At 51.4% G+C, this 7,068-nt stretch overlaps 2 non-coding genes across 2 annotated transcripts; both read right to left on the bottom strand.

Annotated features, from left to right (window-relative positions):
• Positions 1-741: 741 nt before the first annotated feature.
• TRNAM-CAU (transfer RNA methionine (anticodon CAU)) lies at positions 742-814 on the bottom strand. Its single transcript has one exon. It is a non-coding gene; the product is annotated as a tRNA-Met (tRNA).
• A 3,390-nt stretch (positions 815-4,204) lies between these two features.
• Positions 4,205-4,276, bottom strand: TRNAA-UGC (transfer RNA alanine (anticodon UGC)). The gene has a single exon. It is a non-coding gene; the product is annotated as a tRNA-Ala (tRNA).
• Positions 4,277-7,068: the final 2,792 nt, after the last annotated feature.

The following is a 7,068-nucleotide window of genomic DNA, read 5'->3' on the forward strand; positions in this document are numbered from 1 at the left end:
CAGCAATTATTGAATTAAAGAATCTTCAGGGAAGTAGCTGCAAGTGGTCGCCAAAGGTTTCTTTGTGTTCACATCTGTACAGGAATGAGGCATAAAGCAGAAATGGGGGAAGGGGCTCTAAATTTAAATCAGTTTTAGAGAGAAATGTGTTCAAACACAGTGATCCCCAGCTCCTTCCCCCGAGTCTTAGGAGGGGATTAGCTGCCAACAGCTGCAGCTGCTGCTCTGAGGGGAGCGGTATAAGCTGTCTGCCCATGGATGCAGCCCACCAGCTGGTTCTCCTGGGGCAGAAGGTGAGTGGCTGGGCAGGGATGCTGCACCGGCTCGGGTCTGGAGTATGAACAGGGGTCTCAGGAACCTGCCTCCAGTGGGGGTCGAGGATGCTGAGGAGGTGGAATCTGAGCATCACAGGCATCAAGAGTCAAAGCTGCTTGGGGTGAGCATGGGGGACAATGGCCCTAGTGGATTTTTTGTGGATCCCTTTCACTACTTGCCCACAACAACCTGGCAGCCCCCAGCTTTCTCTTTGCACTACGATCATGTGCTCTGTGGAAAGGGGCTTCTAGGAACCGGTATTTCCAGCTGCATTAAAGAGTCATAAAGGAGAAGGAAAAGTTAAAGCCTTAGAAAAGTCTCTCTGTGTGTGCGTTAGATGGATGGGAGGGTGTCTAGAAACCACTCAGCTCTAGTCTCTTTTCCCTGATTTCCTTCAGAAAATCTGAAGCAGGGAGCAAAAATAACTGCCCTCTCTGAGGCTTGAACTCAGGACCTTCAGATTATGAGACTGATGCACTGCCAACTGTGCTAAGAAGGCTTGGAGAAGTTTAACCTCAGTGCATATAGGACCCTCTTCCAGCAGTGACTGGGGCAGCAAAGGAGCCAGGGGTGTGCTGGAAGAAGCGGGGAGATCTGGGGCCCAGAGACCTGTCCTGGCAGCTTTCTCAGCAGCAAATAAATCAATTCTCCCTGCCAGCGAACAATCTACCAGAAATGATGGCAGTATGGGACAGGAGGTGTTCCCAAGCCAGGGACCCACTTCCACATTTTAGAGTTTAAAACTTACTCTCATTACCCTAATGTCATAACCATACAGCTAAGGGTAGCCTAGAGTTCCTCCTTACCTGTAAGGGGTTAAGAAGCTCAAATAACCTGGTTGGCACCTGACCAAAAGGACCAATGGGGAAAGAAGAGACTTTCACATCTTGGAGGGGAGGCTTTGTTTGGTATGTTCTCTTGGGAAGCAGGGAAGCATCAGGTCAGAAAACTCCTTCTCCTATAAACCATCCTAAAAGTCTCTCATATTACAAAAATTGTAAGTAAAAGCCAGGCAAGGCATGTTAGATTATCTTTTGTTCTGCTTCTGAATTTTTCCTTTGCTGGAGGGAGGTTTATTCCTGTTTTTTGTAACTTTGAAACTAAGCCGAGAGGAAGTTCTGCTGTGTTTGTGAATCTTTTGTTACCCTGTAAAGTTATTTTCCATCCTGATTTTACAGAGGTGATTTTTACATTAAAAAAAAAATAAAATTCTTCTTTTAAGAACCTATCTGATTTCTCTATTGTCCTAAGACCCAGGGGGTTGGGTCTGTGATCACTTTGTAACCAATTGGTTAGGATATTATTCTCAAGCCTCCCCAGGAAAGGGGATATAGGGCTTGGGGGGATATTTTGGGGGAATAGGAACTCCAAGTGATCCTTTCCCTGATTCTTTGTTAAATCACTTGGTGGTGGCAGCATACCCTCCAAGGACAAAGACTTTGTGCCTTGGGGAAGTTTTAACCTAAGCTGGTAGAAATAAGCTGAGGGGGTCTTTCATGTGGGTCTCCACATCTGTACCCTAGAGCAGTGGTCTCCAAACTTTTTGGATCATGCACCCCAGGGCCAGCTCTAGGGAAGCACACAAAAAAAAAAAAAAAAAAAAAGAGAGAGAGAGAGAGAAGAGCTGCTGCCGGAGAGAGATGAGCTGCCGCCAGCAAAGAATCAAAGGTCCAGGAGTGCAGCTGCAGCCATGCCAGCGGCGCACCCCCAGGGATGGTCTTGTGCACCCCCTGAGGTGCATGCACCCCGCTTTGGAGACCACTGCCCTAGAGTTCAGAGGGAACCCTGACACCTAGTATGGCACTTTCCATGTGAATTAGGCAAAGCAAGTTGAGGAAGCTATGTGGATAATAGAAACCAGGGCTCTAGGTAAGGTTTGAACTCATAACCCCAGCAGCAGTCCCCTTTGCACTAGCCAGTTGCACCACTGCGGGGGCTTCTTAGACAGCCTTGGGAAGTAGGCCGTTACCAGTCTCTGTGCTTCACACCTTTGCCTGGTAATTGAAAGGCTGCTGGTTCAAACCTAACTAAAGACGTGGCTTTTCAGTGACGAGACTCCAGTACATTTTAACAGGAAGAAAATCTCTATTCTGGTCTAGCCCCATTTGACTCCTTCTGCCTGTCTTCTCCCCCAGCCCCCCTGTCTCTTTCCTTCCCCACTGGGGCCCTGCAGAGAGGAGCCCCAGTCAGTCTCTGTCACAGAGAGTCTGTATCCCATAAAGGGAGGGAGGGGTCACTCTAAAACATTGATAATGGGGAAGGGAGGGGTGCGTGGTTAGGGGGAGAAAGGGTGGAGAACTAACAGTGGGGCCCAGAGAGATTCCCCCGCAGATCGGAGAGATCCCCTGCTGCCCACCATCAGCCAGCTCTGGGAAGAACAACTTGGGATTGCTTGGGGAAGCCACTTTTAAAAACACAAGTGTAACTTGCTAAAATTACATTTTAATAAGACCAAAGCCTCCTCAAACCCAGCGTCACAATCACTGGGACGACTTTGTCCTGATATTTTACTGGCCGCAGCCACAAAGCGAGTCAAATTACAGCTCCCGTTCGGAGTCAATGCATGCACAAGAATCCAGAGGCTTTTCATTCCTTAGGTTCTGCCGCCATTTCATTTCTATCCTGTTCCAAGATTTATCGTTGTGCAAAGCAACGTCAGGCCCTTGGGAGTGTCCCCCGCAGTCCTGCCTGCCTCCCCGGGCAATTTAAAGGGCCTGGGACCCCCATCACCAGCCGCACAAGGGGGCTAAGGCGGCTTCCTGCCCGCTCTTGCTCCGTGTGGCATGCCACTCTCGGAAGCAGCTGGCATGTCCCTGTGGTCCCTGGGCTGGGGGTGGGGGTCTCCACACGCTGCCCCCGCCCCGAGCGCCGACTCTGCCAACTGTGGCAATGGGAGCTGCAGGGGTGGCGTCTGCGGGCAGCGGTGTGCAGAGACCCCACCCACCCACCCACCCACACCTAGGGGCTGCTGCCAGAGTGGGGTGCGGGTCACTTTCGGGATATGCCTGAGGTAAGTGCCACACCTCTCACCCTCTCCTGCATCGCCAACCCCCTGCCCGAGCCCAGACCCTGCACCCAAACTCTCTCCCAGAGCCCAGCCCCCTCCCTCCCACACCCAAACTCCCTCCCAGAGCCTTAGGCAGGTGTGTGTGGGGGGGGGCAGGGGCAGGACTTGGCCCCATTCTGGGCACCACCAACAATTATACATCCCTGTCCAGCCCAACTTTCTGCGGGTGCCCCTCAGCCCCCACCCGTGCAGGGTTTGAAGCTTGCATTGCTTAAATTCCAGGACACTGAGGGATTTCAGCTTCCCTTTGTCCAGAGGAAACCTTCACCCCACTCCCAACCAGATTCTTGTCCATGGGATGACTGTAGGGGGGCTGGGTCCCGCTGTGTCTTTTCTCTCTCTAGGACAGGCCAGGGCATCTGAGCACCCAGGACCTTCTGTGGAGCTGCCCTTCCCCTTCCCCTTCTATGGTCTCATCTGTCATCGACTCCAGCCTGTTTTCTATCCATCATCAGCACCATCCCAAGCCAGCTGCACTCACCTCAAAAGGACAGCATCCCCTGGTGGGTGTAAATCACTGACGTCTCTCCTCTCTGAGCACTGACTGCCCCTCCGTCTCCTTGCCCCTCAGTCTGGGCAGATGGGACCTTTCCCTCCAGTGCTGGAGGATTCTCCCTTCTCATCCACCATTGACCCAAACAGCACAGCAGGTGGGAATCTTAAAAGTACTGAGGAGACTTAGGAGCAGAAACCCCCCCCCCCCCAGACCTTCCATGCAATTGGCATTTGCCCCTCACGGAGCAGGATTGAAACTGGTGCAGGGAGACTGGTGGGCCACATCCCTGCTGGTCATGAGCAAAGCAGCCGGGTGAAAAGAGAACTTGGAGATGCTGGGGATTGAACCCAGGGCCTCATACATGCAAAGCATGCGCTCTACCACTGAGCTACATCCCCAGATGGGCTGTAGCTGCTATGGGTTACACTCAGAGGCCCCACCCTGTTTCCAGAGCGTCTGGGAGCCTAAAAGCAGCATGAGGGACAGAGTCCCTGCTCTGAGGGCCAAACCTGCTGTCCTGGAGGTTGCTGGTTCTTAGGGGGCACTTTGCAGCAGGGCCAGATTCTATGTGTGGGGCAGAGAGAGTGCCTGCCCTGGACTCAGGGGCAGAGATACACTCAGCCCTCTCCCCTGCATTGGCGGGGGGAGGGTGCTGCAATCCCCTGCTGGAAGGCCATGGAGCTGGAGGGCTCAGTGAGCAGCTCAACACCTGACCATGGTGGCAGAAGTGGTGTGGGGAGCTCCAGGTGTTTCTAGGATCTGCTATTTCCACCTGCCTGTAAAGTCCAGCTTTCCCCAGCACATTCACTGCAGTGCAATTGGGTCACTGTTTCCATGGCTCTACAGCAAAGACTCACTCCCGGTTTCCCATCTATCTGCAGCACGATCAGCCTGTGTCAGTGGTTAATGAGGTGGATCTAGTTGTAGATGGTTATTCATTCCCCACCTTGACAATTCAGACAGTCCCTTTCCTACTGAAATCCCCAGCACCTCAGTGATCCCGGGAGCAGGGGTTGGGGTTTCCCTGAGGGCCTGAGATTTTGAGGGTCCTTTTTTCCCTCAGCAGGGAGTGAACTCAGCTTTTCCCCCAGCCCAGACATTCCATGAAATAACTGTAGCAGCATAAAGAAAGAGGGGAGGGAACATCTCACGGCCAGGGCTGGAGGTGCCCAGGGCCCCCTGTTTGTCCATTGTTTCCATCGCAGAAGAGGAAGGTTCCACGGAATTTGACACCCTGCTTTGCACGAGGGACAGAGAAAGATCTTGCTGTTTCTGTGTCTGTGCAAAGAAAATTGTGCTTCTGTAGGAAAGAGAGGCGGGAAATGGCCCCACGGTGGGACAATATCCTCAGGATTAAGAGCAAAGGACTCAGGCTGAGAACTGATTTCACTCCACTCATCTGGGATTTAACAAATTGTCTTCCATGGAGACACTGGGAACTTGTGACATTGCCCCAGACTCTGGGGGTTCGGGCTCCTTTAACTCTTGGTAAAAACATGAGCTTGATTCCAAGAAGGGAGAGAGGAGAAGCCTGAAGCTGACTTTAGTTCCAGGCTTGGGCCTCCTGGGTGGGTGGAAACTTCCTTTGCTGCTCCCAGGGGACAGCAGCTACTGGCGACATCCCAGGGCTGGGATGAAAGGGGAATGTTGAAGGGACTTTACCATACAGGCCCCATCCTGCTTCTCAGAGCCCACAGGAGAGAAACTGGAGACGGGCGAGTCATTTCTCAGCTGCATTCTCAGGAGAAGTCAGAAGCTGTCCTTGAACAGACACACAGGAGAGTAACTGCGGCCATTCTGCAGAGACATCTGATTGCCAGGGGATCCAGCTAGGAGAGGGAGCGCTGGGGGGTCTGCAGTTTTTGCAGGGGGGAGGAGGGCCAGACCAATGGGGTTGTCTTAGGAGTCACAAGTGGCTTTGCCAGTGGGGAGGCTGGAGGTCACATGTTGGGGGTAGGGTGGGGCATTAGGGATACAGGATGTGAGGCTGGTTAAAATGGAACTGCACAAAAAAACCTCCCCTTTTGCTCCAGCTAAAGGCCCTACTTTGGCCTGTCCCCGTTTCATGAAAATCTCCATCTCTACCCTGGCTCTCGGAAACCCCCCTCTCTCCCATGGGTATTTTCACAGTTTCTTCCTTTTTTCATGGTCTCGTAGAAATATTTTTGCCATCAGAATGATCAAGTACATTTAAAATGGGAAAAACAATCAAACAACACATCTGTGTCTCCTTCACCAGGCATGGTGTCATGTCTGAATTTTTATACTGAAAAGTCTTGGCAGGCAGAGTCACCCCTACATTTACTTCACACAGGCCCAGGACTTGCACCCAGCAGTTCTCGGGGCTGTGGGACAGAAATGAGCTACACTGGCAGCAGTGAGGGAGGACGGTTAGGACTGAGCTGTCTGGGGAATATTTTAATCCTTATCTATTTTTCGGAGGATTAAATCAATGCAGCTTCCACTTCTCCGTCTCTCCCCAGGAAATAACGTTTCTGTGCAAAGTACCCAAACCTTTTAACAATAAGAAGTGAAATGAAATGGCCACATGATGGCATCAGAACCTAAGAAATGAGAAGCCATGTTCTTGTTCAATGTGCATTGAAGCTGAAAAGGGAGAGGTTTTCTCTTTGACTCCTAGGCCCCCACTCTAACCCACTAGACACCCCCTTCCTCTCACAGCCAGGAATAGAACCTAGGAGTCGTGACAACTAGCCCCCCTACTCTAGCCCTCTAGACCCTTCTCCCTGGGACAAAGGAGAAGCTCTGAGACCCCTGTGTTCTCCCCTCGCCTCCCTGCCTTTGCTGCAATTGAAACCCAATGGGGTTTCCTTAGGCAGTTTTGAATCTTGCTCCCAGGAAGGGTGTAATTTTAGATGCAGGTTCCAAATAGTGCAATTAATGAGCCAGAAGGGGCAGCCAGAGGGAACCTGCTGCTTTGCATTCCTGACATTGTGTAGCCATCATGTGGCCATTCTGTCTCAGTTCCTTTAATTAAAAAATTGGGTTTTTTTCATAGAAACAATATTTTCCTCAAAGAGACACAGGGGCAGATTAATCTATGAAGGGAAGGTGATTCTGAGGCAGTTCTGGAGCAGAAGGGAACATTTTCCGCATCACTAAATTATTTTGTTCTGCCTCACAGAGAGAGAGAGAGAGAAAATAAACCTATTAATCTGAGCTACCGACA

Source organism: Caretta caretta, chromosome 28 (assembly GCF_965140235.1).
Source record: "Caretta caretta isolate rCarCar2 chromosome 28, rCarCar1.hap1, whole genome shotgun sequence".
In the NCBI taxonomy this organism is placed as follows: Eukaryota; Metazoa; Chordata; order Testudines; family Cheloniidae; genus Caretta; species Caretta caretta.